The following is a 6,135-nucleotide window of genomic DNA, read 5'->3' on the forward strand; positions in this document are numbered from 1 at the left end:
AAGCAGGGGCTGCGGTGGGGAAAGTGTTTGCTTGTGTAGTTTAGGCTCATCTCTTGTGCCCTGGAACGCCGACCCGGATAAAAATTTTGGCTTAACACCAACCTCCATTTCCCCCCCGGGCGCACACCCTGAACGCTTTATCCAAGGTGATGAAAGCCAGAGGACTTGGGGCCACCTTTCACACCTTTCCAGAGGCTCCTACCAAGTCCCCAGAGAGTTCTGAGTTTATCCCTACGGCGACGGTCAAGGTTAATTTATTTGTGGATAAGTCCACACCCCCGTGGCATCCCAGGCCATTTTCACTTTGGAAGAGTCACTTTTGATCTTACTGTTTGTTATTTCTTTGCTGTCAGTGTACCCACCGTTTTGTATTCAGCTTCAAAAAAGTTAACGTCGGAAACACCTTTTCATGTGTTTCTCCGTGATCTTTATACATCTCACTTTAATCCGTTTCTTAGAATTGATGTGACATAATTTACTTAGCCGTTTTCCCTCTTCCTGGGCATCTACTTTGTTTCCGGATTTAGCATGAGCTCCGGTGAATATCTTTGTGCCTCTTTCTGTGGAACTGTTTCAACAGGACATATTCCCAAAATGGGATGACGGAGTCAGAGGACAGGGACATCTTAATGACACGCAGTATACAGGGCAATGTTGCTCTCCAGCCAGGCATGAGTGTGTCAGCTTTGCTGGTCCCGCCAGAACTGGAAGCTGGGTGTCGATCGGGGTCTCTGAGACCACCCCCAGGTTGATGATCTGCTGGGAGGACTCCCAGGACTCAGCGTACAGCAATGTTCATGGCTCTGATTTACTTTCACCAGAGGAAAGGAAGTCGAATCAGGAAAGAGAAAGGCACAGGAGACGAAGTCCAGAGGAAACCAGGCAAAAGCTTCTAAACCCTGTCCTGTGGAGTCACTCGGGACACGCCGCCCAGCAATGAGTTGTGGCAACGTGTGTGTCAAAGATTGTCGACCAGGTCTAGGTTCCTTAGAGAGTCAGCTCCCCGGGCTTTCACTGGGGGCAAGTCATATAGGCACTTCGTGTGGCACGTCCCCAAATTCCAGATTCCCAGAAGGAAAGCAGGTTCTCAGCAGCAGGAGTTATCATAGCACAGCGTAGGCATAGGGAGCCTATTATCAGGGATTGGAGGGAATCCTCCCAAAATCTGGGTTCCCAGATACCGGTGAAGGGCCAGTCTTGCAAGCAGGCCTTTCTTGAGGACAGTGGTCTCAGCCACACTGTGTTAACTCTTTTGCACTTTCGTGATTTCGCTTTCTAACACTTAACTAGTCCCCATTTTCCCCACGAACATCCTTGATAATTTTCAGCAATTAGGCACTCTATACCAATCTAGGCTCTGGGAGATAATATAAATATTCCCTGATAGACATTTACGTTAACGATAATAATTGTCAGGGAGCCTGGGTGGCTCAGTCGATGAAGCATCTGACTCTTGATCTCAACTCAGGTCATGGTCTCAGGGTTGTGAGTTCAAGATCCACGTTGGGATCTGCATTGGGCACAAAGCCTACTTAAGTAATAATAATTGCATATAACTTCAGGTCGGAGAGTACGTCTGCATTTCTCACCGGAGTATAACCGCCTCCTGGGGTGGTTGATCATATCTGGATTTGGTGCAGAGCCTGTGTGCTCAGGAAACCATGTCCCCCACTGGTTCCATGGGCAGGAAATGAGGTGCCAGGACCAGGGCCCCTGCTGACTGCCATTTCTGATCTCTTCCTAAATTATTATTTGCAGAGGAAAAGCATCCCACATAAACAGTTTTACCTATAAACTCAGTGGTTTATATTCTGAAGACCCTGGATCCCTGGAAGTTGGGGGCACTTTAAGCACTGGAAAAAATGTTCCGGGGACATCGTCTTTATTTTCTTTATTCTGTAATTTCCCACTAATGGGCAGCTGAAGGCATTTTAGGAGAAAGCAGTTGAATTGGAGGTGATTGCAATGCACATCTTGGGCAGCTGGGGGCAGCATGTCGCTTTGCCTCCTCCGTCCGCTCTCAACTCTGCGGTTCCCTCCTCCTGTTCTGTTATCCCAGACCCTGTGAGAAGCCAGGCAAGATAGTATGGAAGTGAATGTGATGTCCAGAGAAGGGGTCCCTGAAGGAATTCAGCAGTGGCCCTGGGGGAAGCCCGTGCTTGACAAGGAGCCCTCAGGCAGCAGGGGCTCTGCGTGGAGGTGGGGGGGGCGGGGTGATACCCAAATGGTCAACCACAGGTGCGGCCCAGGCACCAGCCAGAAAGGACTGGAGGCTGCCTGCAGGCCTGCAGGGGTGCAGGGGTGAGAGGTGAGAGGGGAGTCGTGGGGACGGGGAGGGGGGCGGATCGGGGGCAGCTATTTACTAGTTGGTATGAAGGAATCTCGATTTTTTTTAATTTGAGCTAAATTTTATTTTACTTTTTAAAATATAATTTATTGACCAATTGGTTTCCGTACAACACCCAGGGCTCATCCCAACAAGGGCCCTCCTCGATGCCCATCGCCCTCTTTCCCCTCTCCCCCACCCCTCGGGATCTCGATATTTAAAAACGGAACCGGTGGTCACAGGCTGATTATTGGCCCAGATGAGGTCTGCGGGGGCCTGAAGCGGATAGTGTTAGGATCCCTTCAGCCCAAGCTCTGTGGTTCCAGTGGTTTATAGGATTGGGAGTTATGAGAACAGGAGCTTTTTGCAAATCAAGGGGATGCACTACACTCTAACAGCAGGTCAGGCTGCCTTGCCCTTGGCTTTCGGAGCCCCCGTGACTGACCCAGCAGGTCTGAGCCCCAGGAGCCTGCTCTGCCAGACCTCACCCCTGGCCCCGGGCTCCCCCGAGCTCCTCCAGCTGCTCCCGATGGTCTCCCAGGTGAGAGACTGGGAGCTGGGAGCAGCTGGGCAGCCTGGGGGTGTGGAGGAGAGCACCTGGCCAGGTACAGAGCGTGGGATTTGTGTCCGCCAGACCTCCGTCCCAGCTCCAGCCCCACCCCCAGGAGACCGTGGACGAGCCACCGTCTTCCGCCCTGACCTGGTCCTGCTGGTGAGGGCAGGATGGGAGGGTGGACGTGAGGGTGCCAACTCGGAAGTGCGGGGCACCTCCACGCCGAGTGTCCGTGCTCGGTTCGTTCTTCCAGGGAGGATCCGGTCTAGAATGTGGAAGTGGCCGAGGAGGGAGAGACCGAGGATTAAAGTCCAGCGAAGCGCAACAACCACCGGCAGCTTGCCTCCTAAGAACAAGCTCATCTGAATCTGCAGACTGAGTAAAACAGATCACTCTACCTGTGCACCTCATCCAGTTACCGGAAGACCTGCATACAACAAAAACTCGGAGCAAGAAGAACTCTAAAAAGAAGAAGAAGAAGAAGAAGAAGAAGAAGAAGAAGAAGAAGAAGGAGGAGGGGGAACAGGAGGAGGGGGGGAGGAGGAGGAGGGGGGAGGAGGGGGGAGCAGGAGGGGGAGGAGGGGGAGGAAGAGGAGGGGGAGGAGGAGGAGGGGGAGGAGGAGGGGGGAGGAGGAGGGGGAGAAGGAGGAAGGGGAGGAGGAGGGGAGGAGGGGGAGGAGGGGGAGGGGGGAGGAGGAAGAGGGGAGAAAAAGAAGAAGAAGGAGAAGGAGGAGGGGAGGGGAAGGAGAAGGTGGGGAAGAGGAGGAAGAAGAAGAAGAAGAAGAAGAAGAAGAAGAAGAAGAAGAAGAAGAAGGAAGAGGAGGAGGGGGAAGGAGGAGGAGGGGGGAGGAGGAGGGGGAGGAGGAGGGGGAGGAGGAGGGGGAGGAGGTGGAGGGGGGACGAGAAGGGGGAGGAGGGGGAGGGGGAGGAGGAGGGGAGGAGGAGGGGGAGGAGGAGGAGGGGGGACGAGAAGGGGGAGGAGGAGGAGGAGGAGGAGGAGGGGGAGGAGGGGGAGGAGGAGGGGGAGGAGGAGGGGGAGGAGGTGGAGGGGGGAGGAGGAGGGGGAGGAGGAGGAGGGGGGAGGAGGAGGGGGAGGAGGAGGGGGAGGAGGAGGAGGGGGGATGAGAAGGGGGAGGAGGAGGAGGGGGAGGGGGAGGAGGGGGAGGAGATGGGGGAGGAGGGGGAGGAGTGGGGATAGGGGAGGAGGAGGAGGGGAGAAAAAGAAGAAGAAGAAGAAGAAGAAGAAGAAGAAGAAGAAGAAGAAGAAGAAGGAAGAGGAGGAGGGGGAAGGAGGAGGAGGGGGGAGGAGGAGGGGTAGGAGGAGGGGGGAGGAGGAGGGGGAGGAGGAAGGGGAGGAGGAGGAGGGGAGATGAGAAGGGGGAGGAGGAGGAGGGGGAGGGGGAGGAGGGGAAGGAGGAGGGGGAGGAGTGGGGAGAGGGGAGGAGGAGGAGGGGAGAAAAAGAAGAAGAAGAAGAAGAAGAAGGAAGAGGAGGAGGGGGAAGGAGGAGGGGGAGGAGGTGGAGGGGGGAGGAGGAGGGGGAGGAGGAGGGGGAGGAGGAGGAGGGGGGATGAGAAGGGGGAGGAGGGGGAGGGGGAGGAGGGGGAGGAGATGGGGGAGGAGGGGGAGGAGTGGGGAGAGGGGAGGAGGAGGAGGAGGGGAGAAAAAGAAGAAGAAGGAGAAGAAGAAGAAGAAGAAGAAGAGAAGAAGGAAGAAAGAAGGAGGAGAAGAACTCTTCCGGCCTGACTGCTGCTGGACTTGAACTTATGCCATTGGCTCTCGTGGGTCTCCAACTCATCACCTCGTCTCTGGGGACTTGTCAGCCTCTGATCGTGCGGGCCAGCTCCTTACAACAGATCTATCTGTGTCTGGCCATTGATCTCCCTAACTCTACGTGTCTAAATCTGTACATCTTTTTCTCTAGAGAGCCCTGCATAATAGACATGGGTCGTCCCTTCTGTTTTGCAGATGAGGAAACAAGTCCCGAGCGTTCGGATGGGAGGGTCCACTGAAGCCGGCACCCATCTTGTCAGGTCCTAGCACCCCCGGCCCGGCTGGGGGGACGTGTAGCCCTAAGCCCAAGAGATAGGGACGCTTGCTTATCATTCACGGGAGCCCGTAGGACACGTAGTGAATCCGCGTTACCGCAAAGATAGTCACCAGACGTACCTGGTGACACCCCCAATGTGAGGAATGGAGGCATTTTTCACACTGCAAATCCCCTGACAGGGAATCACCTCCAGGGGCCCGGATGAAGCAGGAACACAGGTTTTTCTAACACGACCTCACGGGGCTCCAGTCAACGGCGCCCACCTTCTCAGGAGACCCCTGCCCCAAATGTTGCCCTTGAAAAAACCCTCACTTGCAAGCCGTCAGGGAGTTCGGGACTTGAGAGCACTGGCTCCCAGTTTCCCGGGTGGGGCCAGACCGACACTTAGCCCGTCATTCCTCACTGCGACACTGGGTGGTGGTTTCCGTGGGCTCGCTGCACATCGGCCGAGGGGACTCTCGTTGGGTTCAGCCGCACGCCTAGCCTTTGGCCACCGTGCTCTGGCTGTTGGCCAGGTTCCGGGTCTGCCTCTGCGGCCTTCTGGTGAAATGCCTGAGCCCTGCAGCTTGGACGCACAAGAAGCAGATCCCCAAGGGCCGCAGTGAGCTGTCACCTCCCAGGACGAAGGCTGGGGAAGAGGACCGGACTCACAGGTGTCCCCGTTCTGGGTTTTCAAAGCAGGAGGGAAAATGGGAGGACAGGCGTCTGTACATCAGGTCTAACGGGAGGGAGGCGGGGATGGGCTCGGAGGGCTTGCCCGCTCTCTCAAAACTGGAAAGTCGAGCAGCTTAGAAACGATCCCCCATCAAGTCCTCCTGGGGCCCGAGTTCTTCCCGCCGCCCCTCCCTCGCTGCTCAGGTGGAAATCTGTTCTCTTCTAACCCAGGGAGGCAGGGAAGCCTTGTTAAAGGAGACGCTCTGACAGTGGTTCGGAACAGGAAGTAATATTTGAAGCAAACGGTGGGGGAGTTAGCTTTCGGGCTGCAAAACCAACGTGGGCAGGAGGCTATTTCGTGCACAATTGCTTGCTGATCATTTAGCCGATAGTAGCCTTGTTTTGATTCCGGTAGAGGCCAACAGCTGCCTCTCACACGTGGGATTCCACAAACTGGTGGGGAATCTGTAAAGCAGGAGGGGTCCTCAGGAGACCGCAAACTCAGCCGGGACCTGAGGAAGCCCCTTAAAGTGTCACAGTTGTGCACTGGAAGA

The 6,135-nt window shown here is 55.7% G+C and overlaps 1 long non-coding RNA gene across 1 annotated transcript; it reads right to left on the reverse strand.

Moving 5' to 3' along the window:
- Positions 1–649: 649 nt before the first annotated feature.
- Positions 650–5,897, reverse strand: LOC123384619. The gene is made up of 3 exons (XR_006595995.1): positions 5,047–5,897; positions 3,027–3,254; positions 650–2,062 (listed from the first exon to the last, which is right to left on the reverse strand). It is a non-coding gene; the product is annotated as an uncharacterized LOC123384619 (long non-coding RNA).
- Between the last annotated feature and the right edge of the window lie 238 nt (positions 5,898–6,135).

This window comes from Felis catus, chromosome A3 (genome assembly GCF_018350175.1).
Source record: "Felis catus isolate Fca126 chromosome A3, F.catus_Fca126_mat1.0, whole genome shotgun sequence".
Classification (NCBI taxonomy): Eukaryota; Metazoa; Chordata; class Mammalia; order Carnivora; family Felidae; genus Felis; species Felis catus.